Source organism: Chrysemys picta, chromosome 2 (genome assembly GCF_011386835.1).
Source record: "Chrysemys picta bellii isolate R12L10 chromosome 2, ASM1138683v2, whole genome shotgun sequence".
Taxonomy (NCBI): domain Eukaryota; kingdom Metazoa; phylum Chordata; order Testudines; family Emydidae; genus Chrysemys; species Chrysemys picta.
In genome coordinates, this window is record NC_088792.1 from 97,474,984 (window position 1) to 97,499,143 (window position 24,160).

A 24,160-nucleotide genomic window follows, 5' to 3' on the forward strand; every position below is an offset into this window, starting at 1 on the left:
TTTTTTTTTTTCATGGGATATATTTCATCGTTATGCATAAGGATTTATGCACATAAATCCCACTGCTGCTTGGGAGAGGTAGACATCTAATTTGTGGCATACACTGACATGGGAAAATAGGGCCAGATCCTCAGCTAGTGTATGGGGGCGTAGTCAATAAAACTATGCTCATTTAAAGGACCTGGAGATTTGGCCCACTGTAAACAACCATTTTTTAGTGGCAGTAGCTGGATTTTTTTTTATTGCTGCTGTTTTCTTCAGTATCGTATAATTTCAGTATATTTCGAACATTGAAAATTGGGGACCATCATAAGTTGTACCTTTTGTGTACAATATAAAAGGGTAGTTAAAACAGGGCAGTGTCAATTTAAAATTGACATCAAGGTCTAAAATGATCTTTTCTCCACCAGAAGAATTTGCCTGAATCCAACCTTATTTAGCCTAAGAGTACACAGTGGACTCACAATTTATGTGAAGCGGTGAATAAAGCAATAGCAGAAAGATACCAGGCCCAGGAATATCCACAGTCTTCTTGCCCAGGACAATCTCTGCTCTCCTCCCAGGTGGACCAACAATCTGTGTTTCATGGGCCAGATCCAAAAGCGGTGTTTCACTTGGTGGACATTGTCATGGAGCTGGCTGTTCCAGAGGTATGGGGACTATTGCAGGAAAATTCCACTTCTTCACTGCACCTGCCTCAAATGCCTCATGACTGCTTCAGAAAGTCAGTGTGGCCTGGAGGATAGCGCATTGGATCAAGATTCAGCAGCCTGAGCTCTATTCCTGGCACTGGTCTGCTTGATGACACTGAGCAAGTCACTTCAGCTCTATGTGCCCCAGTTTTCCCATCTGTGAAATGGGGACAATGATACTGCCCTCCTTTGTAAGGTGCTTTGCCATCTACTGATGAAAAATGCTATATTAGAGTTACCTGTTATTTTTGTGCAAGTCTTTTGTTTGCAAGCAAGGAGCAAATGAGTGTCACCCATATGGGAATGTGAACTCTTCCCCCACATTTCCCAGGGACTCCAGGAAGGCCTTTCAAAATTGTCCAGAATCCATGCCTTCAGCTAGTTGTAGTGGGGACTGTGGACTAGAAACCTAAGGGGCATTTCAGCGGAAAAGGTTTAGAATGTAGTAAACGTGGACATATTGCTGAAATGCAAACCAAATAGTAAGGCTGCTATAGACCCATTGTAGTTTTTGTACTAACACCAGTGCTATCCCACCAATCAGTGGTCCAATTGTCTAGTGTTGATGCAGCCACATTGTATTTATTAGCAATTCCCTGGCCAGTAACTAGAGCTATGTGAAATAGTGTCAATGAAACCCCAAACCACCAGACACTGGCATGATTTCAGTTTTCATTACAAACTCAAAACTCAGACCAGGTTTACAGAATGGTTCATTAAGATTCAACAGAGTTCAGCCCAGTTTTTAGTAAACCCATCTCTATTGAGAAAGGAGACATGTTTGAAAACTATAGAAATGGCTCCTATGGACGTGCAAAGCAGCACTTTGGCTGGGTGATGCAGACAAGGCCAAACCTAAATTTACCTATGGTCTCTGAGCACAATTTGTAGAACAGTTTGGCCCTGTACACCTCAGACAGTCAATCTGTATTAGTACAGGAGCCATTTCAAATGGTTTTGAAACATGGCTTCCTTCTTAGTATAGGCAGGATAATCAGTGCTGTATCTCGTGGTATTTAACCTTTCTGGTCTGCATCCAAGGGTACTGAGCTTGGGGTTTTAAGTTACATGTCTGTTGCAGAAAGTCAGATATTTAACCTTACAAATAAACTGATGAAATAAGAACCCCAATGTGTAAGCTTTATAAAATAACCCGCATGCTTACAATAGTCTACAGGGTGCTTTTATATAAGTACGGTACTTTTGCTTTTTTGTTGTTTGCTTCTCCGTGTTATGCTCCTGAGCCACTCATTTATTGCCAGATGAAAACTTTGGCAGACGAATATTACTGTGTGGCTTACATTAGGAATAGCAGGATCCTGCTTCAGAAGAATTTTATAGATATATATTACCCACCCAACATGTGTTTGAATTTGTCTGCCTGGACTAAACCTTTTGAAGTTCGACACTGTTAATCTCTTTGCTCTTGGCATCCGTGGCAGATTCTCTGCAGCAGAACATGGCAACATTCTTTTAAGAAGCAGCAATCGGGTGAAATATTGTCGTTTCATTGAACATGTACATGTTTGCTGGGGCAGCACCAAGGTTCATTTCAGTTTATGTACCTAGCAGCACAATAATGACTAAAACAATGTCATATTTTTAAAGCAAGTTCAAGCCAAAGTTGGGTATACTCAAATCAAGTGCCTGTATATGAGATACCAACGGGTCAGGACCTTCTGGAAGTGGCAATTCAATCAAGCCTGCCTTGCTTGGGCACTATTAGAGCTTATACCGTCTGGCAAGAGGAAGGAGAATGAGGGATGGTGTACTCATCTCTCCCTATGTTAATATGAAATCACTCACACACACTTTGTAGAAATTCCAAGTAATTTTATATAAAAATAAAACATTATTTTTGATATTTGTTCAGAACTAGTGCTAGGAGACTTGTTCAATTTGAAACACAAAATTATCCAAAGAACTAGCCCTATTTCAGTTCAAACTATATCCACGAACCAGCAGTGGCTTCTTAGTGCCTAGAAAATACTGATTATTCATTTTTCTCTCTCTTTCTAGATACCTGATATTTGTATATTTTGAACTTGTCTAAGTTGCTGTTTTTGGTATATTTCAAGTTTATTTCATGGTGATGGGTCACTTAGGGCAAGTTACCAGGGAAGGAAAATGGGATGTACTGGGAACAAGTAGGTGGAAGGAGGAAACTGAGATTGGATCATAAATGGGGAGGGTGGATTGAGACTGACTGTGCAAGAAGAATGGGACTAAGGATGAGTGGGGTAGGGGAAAGGAGGTAAGGGGGAAGGAGAGCAAGCTCTGAAGAGGAGCCATGGTGTAGAGGTTGGAGGTATTGGACCTGTCTGGGCAAAGAGACTGGGACAAGGAGCTGAAGGGTTGGGGGGGGGGAGATACTGAATTGGAAAGGAGCGAGGGTGAGAGATTGGGAGTGGGAGAGATTGGGACAGAGAACATGAGTGGGGAGGGAGGTGGCTATGTGATGCCCAGAGGCAGGAGAGAGAGTCTGATCAGATAAGGACCCAGAAAGAATGAACTGGGACTGGCTAGCCAAGAAGACTGGGGACAAAGATCTGGGAATGGTGGAGGGAAATGGGAACAGCTGGACAAGGAGACTAGGACCAGGAGTGGGAAGAGACTGCGACTGGGCTGAGATGATTGAGGAATGGAGACTGGGATTTACTAGGTGAGGAAAATGGGATTGGCACAAGGAGTCAGTGGGGAAGAAACAGGACTGCGAGAAGGCTAGGTTGGAGGTGATAGGGCAGAAGGGATCACACTTGGATGACATAGGCAGAAGAGTCTGAGCCCATTAGAGCATATTTCCTTCCAGAGCCTGTAATGGAACCTAAGATTCCTGTGTCTCTATTCCTCTGCAGTCAGCAAACAGCTGTGAAACCAACTCACAAAATGTCCCCTTCCAATTTAGTGCCAGTCCACATAGAGGATGACAACCTACTATTGCTATCAGTTACCCCATTAGCTCAAGTTACAGGGGACTTATTAGGTGGATCTAAAGATTCCAGCAATGCAGGTGACCCATGTGGGAGTCAATATTATGCCACATGTTTTAATTTCTGTTTTGTCAGTCTGCTTTTTTAAAAAACAAAGGAAATTATGCACAAAAAACAACATTAAAAGAATATATTTAGAGTGCTAGAGTCAAACAATCAAAAGATAGGAAATGCACAGGCAGCCTTAATTCTGACATTTCCCAACTTCTGAGTGCATGACTTTGCAACTTTAATAATGTTCTTCCACCACAATTTTTGTGTGTAATATAGAGTATGAGAACATCCAGTGTTATGTTAGATAGGATTTACATTTGTGAAGAATATGAGCCCTCATGATTTATGGCATAAGCTAATCAGTTTCTGCCTGGTTTATGAAGACATGGCCGTCTCTGTGCTTTATTTTTAGGGACATGTGAGAAATGTGATGCAAAGTAGATACACTGATGATCTGATCCAATATGTTAATTCCAGGGGTAGTTGTGTATATGCGCCCTTTGAGGGTATTGAGGGTATTGAGGGGGTATTGAAACCCGTGTTTCAGGTTTGCCTTATACAAATCAATATAGGAAAGGTGACATTACCATGAAGAGGGAGGACATGGTCTCAGGGAAGCAGTTTGGGTTTTATAATCATATGTGTGCTGCTGACCCCAGCTTTAGGCCACAAGTAGGGGAGTCTGCAGAACTCTCTTCTTTCCCCAGCGGCAAGGCAACAGGCTGGCTCTTGGTGGTTAAAGCCAGTCTTCCTCTGAGAACTGATTGAGCAGGGAAGCCTGGGAAATGCAGTGCACACTGGTAGACATACTGGTTGCCATTTGCTTCTAGCAAGAAATAGTGCCTTCCCCACAAGATGGGAGAGGTTACAATGAAGCTAGGCTGTTCTGATGGCCTCACATGGAAGGTGAAGAAAAATTAGCCCACTTTTAAAAGCTGTAATTCTTTGCTTCATAATGATGGTGTAAACCACTAGTTTTCAAGCTTTTTTCATTTGCGGATGCCTAAAAAACGCTCACATGGATGTTCCTTTTGGAAACCTTTGACATAGTCTGCAGACACCCAGGGTTCCAAGACCTCAGGTTGAAAACCATTGTTCTATGGTAACAACCTTTTGAAAACCCCTATGATCTAGTCTGTGGACCCCCTTCTCCCCTCAGACACCTCCTGTTTCATGTACCATGTGCTGGGAAATAACATGAAAAGACTCCCTGGCTGTAAAACTAAACTGACTCTATTAGGAAAACTGTTTAGAGACATGTTGCAACTGCAGCTAGCATTCAAGCCATGTACACACAGACTGACTTCCATCTTGATGCCTCCTCCAAACTCTTCCCACCCATAACTCATGCTCCTCCCTCCAAGTTCCATGAGGGTTGCTTTACCTACAAAAAGTGTCTGAAACAATCTGCAAAATTGTTGGTACATTTTGCTGCCTTTTTGAGCAGGTGGAAATAAAGAACCCAAGGAAAGTAATTTTGTTTACAAATTCCAGGGATGTGCCTTTTTGTTGCTAGGCCCACAACACTATGTTTCCATGGTTAACCCAGCTCAGGAGAAGCCATTTTCAGCTAGTTTCTCAGTGAGAGGTTGCAATTCAGTTGACCTCTATGATCCAGCTGGAAAAAAAAGGGGAATTATTTATTCCTGACCCTGATGCTGATCTCACATATATTGATGTAACTCCATTTACATGCGTGGTGTTACTCCTGATTTACACCAGTGCAAGTGGAATACTAATCTGGTTACTTCCTTCAAGGGGGAGGGATAGCTCAGTGGTTTGAGCATTGGCCTGCTAAACCCAGGGTTGTGAGTTCAATCCTTGAGGGGGCCACTTGGGGATCTGGGGCAAAATCAGTACTTGGTCCGGCTAGTGAAGGCAGGGGCTGGACTCGATGACCTTTCAAGGTCCCTTCCAGTTCTAGGAGATGGGATATCTCCATTAATTTTTTTTTTTTTTTAATTGGGACCTTATATCTGTCTACTCTGTCAGACAGTTTCCAAGTACATTGATTACTCTTTACAGTTCCTTTGAGAAATGCCTTATTTTAATTGTGTAGTTGGTGTGATGTGTTTCCCAGTTTTAGAACGGGTGTTCTACTTATTTTAGTGGTACCAGAATTGTTTTGTTGTGCAGACTGAGGCCTATCGTGTATGACTCCTGGGCAAAGGCATACATTACTCCAGTCAGTCAGAAGTGTTTTAGTATTATTGGGAAGGGGTGAACATATTTTGCTTCATTTCAAACCCATTCTTACATTGTGGGTTCATAATTAGGAACAGAAGTCCAAACTTATTGGACTTGTTTTTTATTTAAAGTGGGCAAAATGCCAGTTCCGTGCTGCTATTGAGACTGGACGTTAAAAGTGCCTGAGCTCTTAGTTGTGGCCTGACACACCAAGTCCTCCTGACTGAGCTGGGGGAAGGAGAAGAAAGGAACATGTTACCTGATCTCACTACTTAGCACTGAACACACCCTCCCCTGGTCCCCATGGAAGGCAACAGCCCTCCTGTCCTATTCTCAGAGGGAAGAAGAATTTTCTGTCTCCTTCTGTATATGTCCCTTACAACAGACTCTGAGCTCCCAAACTCTTGCCTTTAGTCATCTCTGAAGGGGAGAGGTGATGACCAGTGCTTGCTCTCTCTCTCCTGGGGGCAGTCACGACTCCTCCCTATGAGGGATCTACTAGCAGGAATCACTGATGCTGTTCCAAACTCAGAAAGGGCTTTTTGGATTGGACTTAATGCCTTCATCCATCCAGCAGTGAAAAATATTCACCCAGTCCTCGTCCACAATTCTTTTACGGTTTCTAGGGAAGAGATGTCCCTAAAACTTACTGGACTGCATAGAAGGCGATGCCAAAAAGACCCAAGTCTGGGCAGGGCTATGGTAGAGTTTACCCCGAGTTAAGTGCATCTCTGTCAGTGCAGCAGGACTGGAAGGATGTTTCCACAGCACTGCCACTACTGGATTTGGGGATTGGTGGCAGGCTGCCTAGCCTAGGAGAACCTTTCTGGTCCTGGTTCAGGAGGGAGACAGGGCTAGTTATCCTTTCTATTCCTCCTCTCTGAATAGATAATAAAGCATCAGCCTCTACCTTCAAGAGCTGATAAGGGGTAGCCACTTGTTCCTCCCCAGGACATAATTAAAGAGAAGTGGTCCTGGATGGTGGGAGGCATAGCAACCTATTTTGTGCAGCTCCATGTGTGGAATTTTATGCACATTATCTGCAATGATGCAGTTTAGCTCATAAAATTTGCATATGTGCAAAAAATTGTAAATGACCATAGTCATCAATTTGTCATCACACTCTGCCCTAAGCAGTGGTTAGGGTAACCCATGGAGCCAGGACAGTTGGGTTTGTGGTCATGGCAGGGGACTATTGGAGTGGGGCTGGATGAGTGGAGGAGGCAGGAGAAATTGGGGGGAGAGGTTGCCTACAGAAGCTGTATTGCTAAGGTATCCATGGAGGTAGGTGCATAGCTTAGCAGGAAGTTACCTTCTCTCCCCACTTCCTCTACTTGCTGCTACTGCGACTTGCACCGCTGCTTGCCTGCTCCCCCATTACTCTTTCCCTGCTCAGGTCCAACAGGCTGCTTTGTAGGTGGCACAGCAGCCTGTGGTGGCTGGAGCCACAATCACTGTAGCCAACCCAAAGCATTCCAAAATCATGAGTCAGGCCAGCTCTTCTCTGCAGCCATGAGGGCTAGCAACTTACTTTTTAAAACAAATTAAAGCTGAGATTCTCAGGTAACATGCCGAATCCAGCAGCTGAGGTTTTGAGCAAAGTGTCAAGGATCATGAAACTTGCAATAAAATGGCATGAGTTGGCAACACTGCACAATTGCAAACCGTTCCTGCAACCCAGCTGAATGGATGACACATTCAGTGTGGGCTGCGTGAACGAGTGGAGGCCAGGCAGTATACATGAGTGAGAAGGTGGGTGAGGTTATATCTTTTACTGGAGAAGAAGAGCTCTGTGTAAGCTCGAAAGTTTGACTCTCTCACAAACAATAAAAGATATTTTATCCCCCACCTTGTCCTTCTAATATCCTGGGACCAGCACAGCTATAACAACAGTGCAAACAGTAGGCATAAGTGTCATGTGATCTGGCTGATCCTTGTCAGTCCTGGGGAGGGACACAAATGTCTTCACACCTCTTCCCCTGGGATCTTCATCAAAACCACACCTCTTCCAACAGGAGCAGTGTAGCAGGACCAGAGAGGAGTGAGTTATAGGTTTTCCAGCTCCCTCTTCTTCTTCTTTTTTTTTTTTTTAAGTCTAGAGTTTCACAAGCCCTAGCTTATTTTGTGAAACACCAAAACATTTTTAAAAGTTTGAGCTTCCTGCAAAAGTTCCAGCTCCACATGGTTTGCTTATCCCTAGTAATTATCACTTAATATTTGGCCTGGCACAACTGTCTTCCAGTCTTATAAGGATAAATTTATTTGTTTCTCTGCTATTGGAGCTCGTTTGCATAATCACATTGAACCCTAATGTTTATTATTTCTGGACAGAGGCCTACACAACCTACGCACTGCTTCTGTAATTCCCCCATTCAGTGGGAAATGTTTTAACATTATTAAATATTTTGTCAGACGTGGTCTTCCAATTTCAAAAAAAGATAGGGCAAGAATGGCCATATGACAAAGCACAGGCTGTGAATCAGGAGACCTCTGTGCCTGGTTATTTAATACAATTAATACAAACTTTTTAGAAAGAGTGTACCTGAACAATAAGAGCATAAGGTCTGGATCTTGCATTCACATCTGTAGGTACAGACCTCTACTCCCACTGAACAAAATGGAACTCTGCATGGGCGTAGCGGAGCCAGTTGCAAGATTAAGGCATAAATAACTTGAGCATTACTCCCAGCCACTCAACTTGATTCATATTACTAACAAATTCCACTCTCTGTACTTGGAATTAAATGGTTGTTAAGAATATTAAGACATTAAGCTCTCTACACTACTGTATATGAACATAGATCACTACTGTTAATAAGTATGCAGTTTCCTACATGCATTGCAAAAATATTATCGAAGGGAAAGCATATATATTTATAAGGCCCCACAAGATCCACAATCATTTAAATAATGTAGGACTTGTAATATGGCATGAAATTTTTAGCATCTCACATATTGAAACAGTGACTTGAGTCAATGATTTAAGAGTTACAACATTCAGATAGATATTTAAGGTTGTTTCTAATTCTTTGGTTAGTTAAGGGCATAGTTAACTAAAATATTAATGCTAATTAACAAATTACTTGTGGTAACACCTTGTGATTAAAAACAATAGAAAACTGTTCTTAATTTTTGTAGTAAGTGTGAATGTGCTGATAATCAAGATATATTTTTACATGTGTGCATGTACATGCACGCTCATGTGTCAAAAAAGAATTGATTATGCATATCATTAATTAGGATAAATTTTAACTGATTAATGGTTAATTGAAATGTACAAATAATTTGCATTTCACAATGAGGAATTAATTTTGGTTGAACTGTCAAATTGGTTATCATAAAAAGGCTTGCTTGGTATTTAACCAGCTCTACTTTTAGTTTTAATATTGTTAACAAAATCTTCTTCCAGAATACAGTTAGGTGAGATTACAGCACTATTATTAGGGTCTGTTTACTGTGTATTGAGTCTACTCCATTTTCATTATTATTTCTTGGTAAACATAGAACATTACAGTCTTGATTCTATTTTGCATTAGTAATAAGTGAGGAGAACCAAACCCTAAATGTTAACTTTGCACATTTTATGTATTTATTACCTTCATTAACTTTCCTGCTTTATTTTATTTTTTGTAACTTTGTATTTTTTCAATGTCTTATTTTAGATCATAGAATTTACATATTTAGGAAGAACATCATGTTGATTTGTTGATTTCATTAGCAAAGCTGCAAAAATATGAACTAACAAATGAGCTTTGATTATAAAATAATAATATATACCAATATTATAGCATATTGCTCTGACACAGTACTACATGATGCTCAGATGGAAGTCATTATAGGAGAACAAAGTACTATATTTACAAGATGAAATTTATTTTCTTCTGAGTTCTCTGGAGCCATCAAACTGACACTTATAGATTATTATTTCTGGAGAAAGGCCTACACACTCCCTTAGGCTTGTAATACAGCCTACTAGAATTCCCTCTGTCATTGCTGAGAACTGTTTTACTTTTTGTATAATAGCCTCTTTTCATGTGTCTGATGTGCCATCAAACATTCTCTGCAATAGGAAGAGGGTCAGACTCAGGAGGTGCAACAGTAGAGTCACCTGCGCAAAAGAACAAGATGCAGCACTGTTAAAGAGTTGTAGCTGGACATACAAGGAGTCAGGGGCAGTGGCTAACTAGGACTGATTACTTTCTACCCACCAGCTTCTGTTGGTGAAAGAAACAAGCTTTGGAGTTCTTTTTCAGCTCTGAAGCTCAAAAGCTTGACCAACAGAAATTGGTTGAATAAAGTAAAGTAACTCATCTGCCTACTTGCAGAAAATACTTTCTACATGATCCATCTATGTGATCAGGCAGATGATGACAAGGTGGTGCTATCATTAGCATGCACCAGACCCTGCAGCGGATTAACCATCATAACAGTGATACTCAGGTAGAAGACCAGTTCGTCGTATCTACGTGCTTCAACCCATGATTTAAAAGCCAGTGGAATTACGTATATGCCAGCAGAGAATTTGATCTTAGTGGAATTACAAGTTGATTAACATAATGGCTGGGTGCATCTAGCCTGGTTTACACCACACATCACTTGTGAGGGAGATTACCCTGGTCTACAATTTTTGAGAAGTCATCTGCTTCAGAGATAAAATGTGCTATTTATTATGTATTTTGATGTGCTGAATTCAAATATGACAATTAAAACAACTGATTGGCTACTGTTTCTAGGATATTTAAGTTTTTACATTTTATGTCTATGTATATTGTGTAGATAGTAGAGTTTTAATCATAAATTGTAAACCTAGGTCTTTTCATGTGTTTATGGTTGCTTTACATGATAATATTTCACCTGTCCTGTTTATGTAACACTTTAAAAATCAGCAAAAGGGTTATATAAATAAAATTTATGATGAAACAAAAGGCAAAAAACTATTATGTACATAGTTTAGTCCTATTCTGTGTCTACTCGGCGCTTCTTGGCTTGTCTCTTGTATTCATTAAATGGAGCATCTCTTGTCACTGTCCAACAATAGTCTGCAAGCATTGATAGGCTCCATTTGCCCTGATAGCGTTTCTCCATTGTTGCAATGTCCTGGTGAAATCGCTCACTGTGCTCGTCGCTCACTGCTCTGCAGTTCGGTGGAAAAAAATCTAGATGAGAGTGCAAAAAATGTATCTTTAGTGACATGTTGCAACCAAGGCTTTTGTATGCCTTGAGAAGGTTTTCCACCAACAACCTGTAGTTGTCTGCCTTGTTGTTTCCAAGAAAATGTATTGCCACTAGCTGGAAGGTTTTCCATGCCGTCTTTTCCTTGCCACGCAGTGCATGGTCAAATGCATCATCTCGAAGAAGTTTACGAATCTGAGGACCAACAAAGACACCTTCCTTTATCTTAGCTTCACTTAACTTTGGAAATTTTCCACAGAGGTACTTGAAAGTTGCTTGTGTTTTGTTAATGGCCTTGACAAAGTTCTTCATCAGACCCAGCTTGATGTGTAAGGGTGGTAACAAAATCTTCCTTGATTCAACAAGTGGTGGATGCTGAACACTTTTCCTCCCAGGCTCCAATTACTGTCGGAGTGGCCAATCTTTCTTGATGTAGTGGGAATCTCTTGCACGACTATCCCATTCGCAGAGAAAACAGCAGTACTTTGTGTATCCAGTCTGCAGATCAAGCAAGAGAGCAACAACCTTCAAATCGCCACAAAGCTGCCACTGATGTTGGTCGTAGTTTATGCACCTCAAAAGTTGTTTCGTGTTGTCATAGGTTTCCTTCATATGGACTGCATGACCAACTGGAATTGATGGCAAAACATTGCCATTATGCAGTAAAACAGCTTTAAGACTCGTCTTCGATGAATCAATGAACAGTCTCCACTCATCTGGATTGTGAACGATGTTGAGGGCTACCATCACACAATCGATGTTGCAGGCTACAAGATCACCTTCCATGAAGAAGAATGGGACAAGATCCTTTTGACGGTCACGGAACATGGAAACCCTAACATCACCTGCCAGGAGATTCCACTGCTGTAGTCTGGAGCCCAACAGCTCTGCCTTACCCTTGGGTAGTTCCAAATCCCTGTCAAGGTCATTCAGTTCACCTTGTGTTATGAGGTGTGGTTAAGAGGAGGAGGATGGGAGAAAATGTGGGTCCTGTGACATTGATGGTTCAGGACCCGAAGTTTCATCCTCGTCCTCTTCCTCGTCTGACTCAAGTGAGAATGATTCTGGTGCATCAGGAACCGGCAGTCCTTCTCCGTCGGGTACTGGGCGTATAGCTGATGGAATGTTTGGATAACGCACAGTCCACTTTTTCTTCTTTGACACACCTTTCCCAACTGGAGGCACCATGCAGAAGTAACAATTGCTGGTATGATCTGTTGGCTCTCTCCAAATCATTGGCACTGCAAAAGGCATAGATTTCCTTTTCCTGTTCAACCATTGGCGAAGATTTGTTGCACAAGTGTTGCAGCATATGTGTGGGGCCCACCTCTTGTCCTGATCTCCAATTTTGCAGCCAAAATAAAGGTGATAGGCTTTCTTAACCATAGTGGTTATACTGTGCTTTTGTGATGCAAAAGTCACTTCACCACAAACATAGCAGAAGTTATCTGCACTGTTCACACAAGTACGAGGCATCTCTGCTCACTTTGGCTAAACAGAAATGTGTCCCTTTGCAAAATCAAACACTGACAAATAAGAGAGCACGACACTGTATGATTTCTAGAGCTGATATAGGGCAATTTGTTCAGCAGAGTGATGTAAGCTTCGTTATGATTGCATTATCCATGATTTCTAGGAATAACATGATGCAATTCATATCATGTATGACGCAATACCAGCTTCAGATTGCATCATTCATTGTTTTGCCTAAAAAGCAAGTACTGTCCAAACCCAGTCATAGATTTATTCATAGATCCAGTCAAAGATGTATTTTAGTCATTTCTGGTTTAAATGGAGATCCCTTCCCTTTATAACTCACTTATCCTCCGCCATTCCCAAGTCAAGGGAATATACTGACCCAATAGCATATCTTGAAAACTAGAGCCAATCAACAATTTTAAGCATCATTTTCATTCTCAGTGACCCAGAATGAGTAAAGTTTGACTACATTTATTTCAGAAGCATTTTGGCTGTAGAGCAGTGTTATTGAAGGTATCATTAGTAGCACCAGGAGATGACATGTGGACGATGGTAGTGGACATGGTGCAAAGACTATCTGGGGTAGCTTGGAGGACTTTGGACTCATATAGTGTCCAAGAACTTGAAAATTCTTCTAAGGCAAAAGCTACACTGAGGATGGAAATTTATCTTTAAGACATCCTTACTGTGTCTTCAAATACAGGACCACTTCTGGAGGATTTGCAAGCTGCCCTTGTAAGGATAGCTCTGTGCTATCTAACTGCCTTCCATCCAATGTGTATTCTGAGTAGGTATCAAGCTCAGCAGATGCTTTAGTGACCAGCAGGCCAACATGCCTGTCCACAGGGAACATGGGGATGTTAAACGTTGTTAAAATGAACAAGCACCTGCTATCACAAAACTGCTGCCTGAGTGAGCGCCTAGATGCACATGTTGATATTAACAGCAGTGGGAAAGATTCTTCTTTCCTGGTCCAGACGTGGAGTTCTGTTCATATGTGACCCTGGAGTAGCAGGAGTAGAAGTGAAGAGGCTAGGGAGAAATGAGATAACATCATAGGTCTCTTTGAACACGAATGTATCAAAACCTGTTGTGTGCACCAGCCATCTAGTGAACGATGCCTATTCGTGTTCCTGCGGACTTTCTTTTGACTTTCCTTTTGTTATTCAGAGGGGAGCCAGAGTGAGAAAAGCCATGAGAAGCATCAATTTTCAACAGACAGACAGCTACATTGCTAATTAACATGCCAGGATTCTCTCGCTCGCACATGTTACGTTGTTCTTATGTAGCTGAAGGACAGTTGCATTCAGCTGCTCCTTTATATGGAAAAATCCACTTCATAAGTGTGGGTGGGCGTGACCCCATTTCTCATTTTGTTTGCCATTACTTTAATTGTATATATTGAACATACTGTCTATCGTGCAAAATTGCTTTAGTCTCTGTAACATCTGGGACACTTCTGTGGAAAAGGGCAGCTTATCTACTGACGTTCTTGCTTGCAGAATTTCTTATTAGATTGCATACACTAAAGTCACAAATTTCAAAACTTGGCACCCAAGTTAGGCTGCTAAATCCACTGAAGTCATTGGGAACTGCAGGTGCTGAGCCCATCTCCAAATTTTTCTTAGGTGTCTAAACATGCGTTTACGATCTAGGCATCCAGGTTTGACATTTTTGGCTTGAGTTCATTTTACATCTACTCAGGTTTAGTGAACTTCTCTTTTGTCTACCAAAGCTTTGATGCACATGTTGATTATAACAGCAGTGGGAAAGATTCTTCTTTCCTGGACCAGACGCGGAGTTCTGTTCATATGTGACCCTGGAATGGCCTATGAATAGCCTCCTGTTTAAATGTTATTCATCATTAACAGTAGTGGGGGAAACAGCCCTGCAGATATGTGTAACTCTGCTGATGAGTTTCAGAGTAGCAGCCGTGTTAGTCTGTATCCGCAAAAAGAACAGGAGTACTTGTGGCACCTTAGAGACTAAGAAATGTATTAGAGCATAAGCTTTCGTGGACTACATCCGAAGAAGTGGGCTGTAGTCCACGAAAGCTTATGCTCTAATACATTTGTTAGTCTCTAAGGTGCCACAAGTACTCCTGTTCTTTCTGCTGATGAGGTTACCACTTATTAATTTCTTTGTATACTATCATTTACTCCTTGTAATGCTATGGGAAGAGATACTTGTTTGAGGGCAGGGCTGGAAGGTCTGGGAAATTATCACTGCTGCTTATTTATTCTAGAGTTATTCCTATTTAATCCTGTGACTGTTGATGTTCAGTGCTTGGATATCATCCACAAATGCTTTGTACACATGTTAGTGGTGGGAAAAGTTCCTGGTGGGGGAATGTAACTTTCTAATTCAGCTGCTGCTGTTGGCAGAGCCCTTTCCTTTCTTGCTTTGTGATTTGCTTTTATTTAATCTTGTGCCTGCCTGTGTGCAGTGCACAAAAATGTGTTTTGAAATTTTCACCTTGCAGGACTTTAAAAGATAAATGACAGTCTTTCATCACTGGAGGTATAAATGTTTCAACAATTGCACTTTTTATCAATAATTCTTTTTTAAAGATGAAGGCTTACCCACTTGGAGAAAAATCCACATATAAGAACAGGCTAGAAAACTGTAAGATTCCATATGTCAATCCCCTTTTGTTTGGGGGAAAGTAGAGGGCTTGCCTCCCTCAGAATGGGCAGTGTGTTTAGCCTTTTAAAAGCAGATGTTCTGTGATCCTTCCAGCTCTCAGGATACCACAGCGGGGCAGGGACATCCATGTAGAGGGCTCCTCTCTTCCCCATGGGAGCATGAACTGGCCTGGTGCATGTTTGTGGAATGTGTACATATTAGACCCTACCCTACAAAACAATTTTTTGCCATCTTTTCAAATACAACCAATTCTTGTCCACTGTTGTCGCACCGTTATATACAAGGACTTGAGAAAGCCTAGCGAGATGGTTCTTTGGATACATCCCAAACATAATTCACACTTAACCCATTTTATATGTGTATGTCTGTCCTTGGGAAGGAGGAGGAGGGGAATATTTAAATTCCTCCAGTCTCCTGCTGCAGAAGACCTGCTGCAAATAAATCTGTTAGTCTTTAAGGTGCCACCGGACTCCTTGTTGTTTTTGTTGCAGAAGGGAACTCAGCTGCCTACTCTTTTCAACTATAATTAGTTTATTTCCGTTTACATGCTTAAGGGCAATTTTGTAAGGAAAACAGAGAAACTTTTTTTCCCCATGAAACTTGATCTTCTCTCTTTCCCCTAAATCAAAGGAATCCATGGGCATAACAGGCTTCAAAGGTTGGAGGTAGCAGTGGTTGCATTTTCCTAGCACTGCCAGAGGCACTGTGCCTGCCCCATGCACAATGTCTCTAGGAGCACCCTCTTGAATGGCACAGTGCCCCTGTAACTCTGTGTATTCACCTGTAGATTGTACATATATATTTTATATTGCATACCAATGCTGTCTGTGTCTAATCTTTCCTGTTGTCTCCATTCTGCAGAAGGGGAAACAGGCACAAAGAGGTTAAGGGCCTAGTTTTTCAGAAGTATTGCGCATCTCTGGTCACACTATCTTAAAGATAGGGTTAGAACGCAGGCTTTCTATTTTCAAAGCCGATCAAGTAATCTAGAAATACAACTCCTGTGACTCTGAATGGGAGTGATGTGTCCAAATCCTATTGACAATAGAACACCCACACAGTGTTGACTAGACCCACTCCTGGATACACCAATCTCCTGCACACTCACATGAGCTCACAGACAATGACAATGAGTTGACCACAGATATGAAGGCAGGAGTTTACAACAGTGCAAACACAAACATAGGATGTACTGTTTGTATGTTTAGACCATTTACAAATTTACGCCTTGTGGTCTACGTGAAAACCACAAGAGCAATAAAATGTGCCAAATTCTGTGGAAATTGGAATTGGGAGGGTTCTTACACATCTGTTCAACAACTAACACCTCTCTAAGTTTTTCCATCCTTGGCTTCCATATGTAAATAGGGTTGAATCCTGGCCCTATTAAAGTCAATGGTGGTTTCTCTATTGACTTCAGTAGGAACAGGATTAGGTCCATACGTCTGTAAATCCCCTGTAAAATGTATCCTACTAATTAGCAATGACTCATTTAGAATTAGAGCATACGAGCTATTTAAAAAAATCCCATTCCATTTTTAGCTATGTATAGAATTTTTTTCTTTAAAAATCACCTGACAAATTAGCTTAGGAAGTGCCACTGCAAAGTTCCTTTTTTTTTTTTTCTAAACCAACAAACTTCTCTTTAAAAAAAAGGGGTAGATGATAATGCCAGTAATTATGTGCTATGTGATTTTTGTTGCATTGGGGTTTATTACACATGTTTTTGTGGGTGGTATAAAGTATTTGAGCAGGTTTTCAAACTAGTCGGAAATTTGATAAATATTGGTGATTGTTATTACAGGTTGTGTTTTATGATATATGGTTGATTTATTTGTACAAAACCCAAAAGGAAACGTATTATAGCACTCCCAGAGTTATTCTTGTGGTAATATTTCACAATGCATAACGGGCCTCTCAAAGCTAAATGAGCTTTTCAATGGCAAAAGAACAAAAGGGTGCTGATGCCAAGAATTAGTATGGGTGAGGGGGTTCTTTTTTTTCTTTTTTTCTTTTAAGATCAGAAGTTTCAAAGTTGAGTGTATAAAGCTAGGCTTCTCTTAGGTCCATACTTAGGCGCTTAAATAAAAGTGACCTGCTTTCCAAAGCGTCTGAGCACTCAGCCAATCTCACTGACTTCAACAGGTTATATAGGCACTCAGTCTTTCTGAAAAGCATGCCAGGGCTTTTTCAGTATCTAAATATGGATTCAGAAGCCTAATTTTAGATGCCCAAATTCGAGCATTTTGGCCAAATACTACAAATTTTGAGGACTGTATGAAATCCAGTTTATGAATTAGCTTCCAAAAAGTAAGGATCAAATATTTGTTGTTGCAACACATATCTAAATTACAGTAGGATAAGTAGGATCCTAGTCTGGATTCCATTCCATGTCCTATACAAATAGGATACATCATATGCATTAGATAAATATATATGTATGGTTATCAAAATGATTTAGTGATGGCCACTTTAGAAGTGTGTGTAGTCATAATAATAATTATAATATAATAAACATCCTTGCTCTAAGCTCCCTCACACATCTCCTCTGCTCATTTGTTTTGATTTCCCTGTTCTTGTCCTGTCCGACTATGATTCGTGTGTTAATAACTGAAATTTACAAGGCATTTTTAACTAATTTGGAAGTTGGTAAATATGGGTAACAATTGACCAAGAGAAAAACATAGGCTCAGGTTGCTTCTGGTTTTTTTTTTTTTTTTCCGACAGACTTTTCTGCCTGCAAAGAAAGAATTCAAGTTTATAACCCTTCATTTTTAGCACTGTTATTTTGCACCCAAGGAAATCCAGCTGGTTTTGTAGATCTGTAATCTGCTGGAGTAGAGCTTGGGCACTGAGTTGACTTGGCCTTCCAGGAGTGGTGGAGATTAGGCAGTGAGTTGCATCTCCCACTGGCTCTATTACCAAAGTGGAGAGATTGGTGAGCTAATGAGCTGTAAGTCTGTATAGCTTTTCCAAATTGTGAGATCCCTAGTAATAGTCCGTATGGCTTGGGCTTCAGGCCCTTCCTGCATACTTGCATTGGTAGCCAGCATAAAGCTTCTGCATTATTTCACAGTGCAGTCCTTAGTTTTTTCTTCAGTTACATTTATTTCTCGCCACCTCAGAAACAATGAAAAAGTCACTGCCCTAAGCATAGGGGAAATAGACCTCTGTAATCCTTCTTGATTTACATCAGCAGAGATGAACTAGCATAGGGACCCCTTTAAACTTGGAGGGTGAAGGTGAGAGAAGAGTCAAATTCTTGGGTCTAAACTTTAATTTGGCCTTGAACGCAAATGCTTGCCTAAGCCTAATCAGGAACTACATTCAAATACTGCCTACTAAATACATCCTGGCATATATATTCAAACAACAACAACAAACCATGACAGTGTGCAAACAGTTGGCCCCTCAGGAATGGATGAGAGAGAATGAATCAGTCATGACAGATGTTTGCCCCATTTCTTAATGCACTATTTGAAGGTGTTCAGACACTGTGGTGATGAGGTTGGTATGAAAACCTATAGAGAATAGAATGATATAGAATAGAACATGCAGGTAATATCTATTTCTGAAATCCATTTAGGAATTTCCAATTGTTGGAAAAGGCAATTCCCACCTGCATCTACCCGTTTCACATGTTACTGAATTATTTTAAATATAAATGCTGTACAGTCCACTAACAGCATGATTTTTTAGCGATACAGTGTTAATAATTCTGGGAATGTCGGCTATGATAACATATTACATTGCCAGTATAACAGAGTTTTTACCATGCTTTACTATTAAATATATTTATTACATGACATGAGTGGGTAAGTACCAAAACTCAGCAGGTAACTTTAGTATGAAAATTGTGGCAAGAAATAATGCAGGGATCGGCAACCTTTGGCACGTGGCCCACCAGGGTAAGCATCCTGGTGGGCTGGACCAGTTTGTTTACTTGCTGCATCTGCAGGTTTGGCCGATCGTGGCTCCCACTGGACGCGGTTCACTGTCCCAGGCCAATGGGGGCTGCGGGAAGCGGCGTGGGCCAAGGGATGTGCTGGCCACCACTTCCCGCTGCCCCCATTGGCCTGGAGTGGCGAACCGCAGCCAGTGGGAGCCGCGATCGGCCGAACCTGTGGATGCAGCAAGGTGCTTACCCTGGCGGGCCGTGTGCCAGAGGTTGCTGATCCCTGAAATAATGTAAACTTTCAAAGATGATTGCAGATCTTCAGCGTGGAGTCAGGAGAAAGAGAGCCGCAAAATCAACATTGTTCAGTGAACTAAGCACAGGGTTAGGAGCACCTGATTTCTACCACCATCCATGTTTCGCGTACCACGTGCTGGGTAATGACGTGAGATGACTCCATATGTCTAAAATTAAACTGGCTCTTTATTACGAGAATATTTATGAGATGCTGGAACTACAGCTAGCATTCAAGGCATGTGCACACAGACTGACTTCCTGGTGCCTCCTCCAAACTCCTCCCTCCAAATTCCATGAAGGCTGCCACAATCTAGCCATCACTAATTTTTCTTAATAAAAAAATGCAATTATATGGCAGTTTATAAACACTATTTAGGTATGACGTAGATGAGGAAACTAACGCAAAGAGAAGGCAAGTGACTCGCCTGTGAGGAAGTGTGTTCTAGGGGTTAATAAATCATTTGTGAATTGATTCTGAGTTTGCAAATGTACCTATTTCTCTTAAGAATTTTCTGAATTTTGAGAAAGGACAAATAATTTTACATTATATGTGTCGTTTCCTCTTAAATCATTCCTCTAGCCTCCGGCTCATTTTCATTGCTCTTCTCTAAACTCCCTTCAATTTACTAAATGGAAATGAGGTGTCCAGAAATGAATATAATAATCCAGATGCTGACACACCAAAGCCATGAAGATTGGGACTTTGGACTTGACCCTGCAAAGTGCTAACCATTCTGGTCCTTGATCCAGCAAAACACATAAGTATGTTCTTCACTTTAAGCACATATTTAAATTAAATCCAATTAAGGTGCCTGGGCAAAATCCTGGCTCGAATATAGTCAATGTCAAAAGTCCTATTGACTTCAATAGGCTCAGGATTTCACCCCATGGGACTACTCACATGCTCAAAGTTATGCACATGCTTAAATGCCTTGCTGCCTTGTGGCCAGATTGCTCCATGCCTTGCACAATCGACCCCTATCTACAGTAACTTCTTGCCTTGTGACATGATGTCATTACATAAACTCCCCAAATACGAAATTCCCCAAATTGCACTGGCACAATTGCACTGTTCAGATTGCTAATTCGTGTCTAATTTTTGCAGTAATCCCCTTAAAAAATAAGAGTTTTTATTTATCTTGCAAGTAGTCTTATATGCTATGAGGCATGCATTTCAATATAGGTGGTGTGACAGAGTGGGATATGTCTGTAGCAAACTCTGAACTCCCTTTTGTGTATTAGCAATTCCATCTTGTATTATGTGCTGAATATGTGTCTAAACACATACTTGTACTAGTGCTGAACATGTGTCTAAACTTGCCTGTGGCAGCTAACTGTATCGCAGTGCAGATAGTGCCCTTCCCGGGAGGAACGTGCTTGACATCTCATTGAAGGATTATTACTGAGCTGTCAGTCTAGGGCCATAGACTCTGATTGTCTTTCAACTACCAGCTCATCCCCATGGAACAATGTTTTTTCTACACAGTGGCCCACAGGTGGGACAAGAATAGGAGGGCTGGAGTTTCGCAGTGGAGTGCATGGCAAGCAGACGGAGACTCTATTTATGCAGGGGCACTGCTTTGTGCAGGTGGCTGATCATCACCACATGTAAGCAGGGCATCCAAGAGAGAAGAAGGGCAGGAGGGACTCTGCCCAACCTAAAATGCTGACAAATCTTGGACTCTCAGAAGGGGTAAGATCAGACTGGGGGAGTGGGAGTCTCAGGACTTTTGTTATTTTTCAGAGATCTGTAACTCTCAAGATCTTTTAAGAGTAAAGTTTCTGTGATTAAGAAATTCCTTTGCTAAGCCTGTGTTCCTTGATTTCCTGTCACGTTATCCAGACCCAGCTGGCTTGCAAGCACACAGGATCCCATAGATTGAGCCCAGTAACAAAAAGCTCATGATCATACAAAAAGGTATTGGGCCAGGTTGTGGAAGATGATATCCCTGAATCTGAGATTAGTTAGTTAATTGTGAAGAAAGTTCAAGTAAATTTGGTAAATTCTGAATAAAGTATAAAGCTCACTCTCTTTTAGATAACCATTTTATTTCAGCATTGAAATCATGCTAACAAAATTTAAGGTATGGGTTGAGATTTAATGGTTCCTTTCTCCTTTACAATTGTTGCATATAAGTGATGCCAGAAGCACATTGGTTGAAGACCCATAGTAAAGCTGATAAGGTTAATGCAGCCTGGGCTGGGCAGGCAAGATGGGCTAGGGAGAGTGATTGCTGGTGGAACTCTAATAATACTCCAGCGTAAAACTGACTTGCTGGTAATTATTTTTCCACACCAAACTGAATCACTAAAGTGCTGTATCCTACCTCAGTGAGGTTGAATGTCTGATTCCTGAGGCTGCTGACTCAAATGTTTTACAAAGCAAGAAATACCTCTCAGTGGGAGACATCCCAGGTCAAATGAGAAAAATTGCTCAACCTGAGTCCTGATCCTTTGCTATGCCAAGAAATGCACAGTGCAATTCAGGAAAAGAGGCTGTGTCAGGCCAATGGCCAATGTCAGTTAAAGCAGCCTGAAGCTTTCACCAGCTGACAATGTCCACAAAAGGCTACTAAGGGAGCCAAGGATTGCTGTGGCACAAGGAAACTCTGCCCCTACCCCCTTTTATTAGCCATGTCCCTATGCCAGGAAGGAGGTCGTGTTGGAGCCATTGTGTTGGCTGTATGCCTCCACAGGAGTCTCCACACTGCAGTGAGCTTCCAGTGATCCGTTACAAAAGCTTTAGGGCCACTTTGCTCCACCAGTCCAAAAAAAGGAGCAGCTGCAGCCCACTTTAGGATTGGGGCCCATCCTCTTCAGTCACTTCTTTAGAGGAAAGGATGCTGCCTCTGTTTCCGATATTTCATACCTCCAGGATGGCTTTTTTTTTTTTTTCAGCAGGTTTCCAGGAATGAGAAGAACAGATGGAGAAACTGAGCATCATGCCTCATTGACGGGGGGAAATCCTCTGTACTGCAATATTAGTACTCATTGCCTGTTGTGGTCACCAAATGCTGTCATCAAGGAGGTTTCAAGGGGCCAGTAAGGAAGTGGGATATGCTGCAGCCCTTGTGCTTGTGCAATGCAAGTCCAGAGGGGGAATGTGGAGAAAATGTTTATCATGTAAACAATGAACGGTCTGTAGAAGTGGAAGATTTGTGTAAGGACGGGGATGTGGAAAATTAAAAGCCATGGATTAAGGCAAAATGCCATTCAGCGATTAATGTAATTTGCTGATGGATTTTGGTTTCACTTTGTTTGGTCTGAGTGGAAGGGAGAAGCTCTCCTGTAAATAAGGAATAAGCAGTGTTGTGCTATAAAGCTTTTATTGGCACGGGCTTGGGATGACTTCGCTATCCATGTGAGTGGCAAACCCAAATGAGTACTAAGAGTAGCTTTTATACTCCCTCATACCATCAGATAGTCTATATATGCCACATGTAGAGCTGTTTGATAAATGTTTTTTAAAAAAACATTATTGCAAGTTTTTCTGTTAGCCTTTTCTCTGAAAAGCTACAGCAGGCTATCTTAGTGCCATAAGTACCCATCCTTGAGGGGGAGAAAACCTTCAAAGAATAAATAAAGTCATTTTAAAAAACACCTCATAAGATGAATAAGCTTTTCTATGAATAAAAGTGTCACAAATTTCCAGGCTGGTGTCCTGGGACCTTTCAAGGCTAGACACAAATGTGTGGGAAGCTAGGAATCTCCCCTTTCCATTACTCTTACTTCTAGCCCTTCGGAGTCTTGAGATACTGGACCTGCAATCTGTCACTGGTTCAGAATTGAATATGTCCCATCCTGGGTCTTTGGCGAAGCTATAGGGGTTGTTTGTTTGTTTGTTTGTTTGTTTTGCAGGGGAGGGTAATTCTATATTGATAAAGAGTAAAAATGAGAGGGAAATATATTTATATGTGTTGTTAAAAGACAAAGGCTGGTTGAAGTTGCTCAAAGATTTAGCTTGTTAGAATGAGTCTTGGGGAGATGGATTAATGGGAAAAGTACAAGTAAGACAAACAAAGGTGCCTGCTAACTGCATTTTATCACAGGCCTCCATAACTGATCCCACGGATATCATCCTCAGTGATGTGCAGCACAGACCAGTGTAATTCTGGGTAAGGGAAAGATATGTTCCAAATCAGGGAGGAAAGAGGGAAACATTCCTGTAGCAACTTTTTGGTTTGTATTTTAAAATGGCGGCAACTTGGAAAATGCTCAGAGGTTTGGAACGTTAGAAGTTGTCCCGGCAGTAACAAATTAAAGAACAAAGCACAGGTGAGGTTGTCAGAGGTGCAAAGAAATGTAGCTTATTTCTTGGCTCCATAATGGATTTCTTAGTCCTGTGATTTATCATGCCACATGTGAGACTACTTCTAACATTCCAAACCTGCAAGCCAACGTTATTTAAAAAAAAAATTAGACTGTGTGCTGCAACACAGGCTATGTTCAGTTCTGGACTAGTGATAGGTTTAAGGGCCAATATTTCATGAATCATCAGGGCACAAAATGCGTGCGTTATGCCACTGAAGAGTAGCTGGCAACCTCACCTCTGCAACTTCCAAGTGGAATACAGCACTTCATTCTAGTACTGATAGACTAGTGCAATGCTATTTGAATGCTATTGGTCTTCTCATCTGTGAAACTGCTCTTCATCCACTGCATATCTGTACAGGAACTGAACTCCTTAGTTTGATATGGAAGATCAGCCTATTTCTAAATGCACCAATATATTTATGTGAGATGAGCACTTCAAATACTAGGGGCTAGATTCTCCACTGGTGTACATCAGCATACTTCAATGGAGCTTT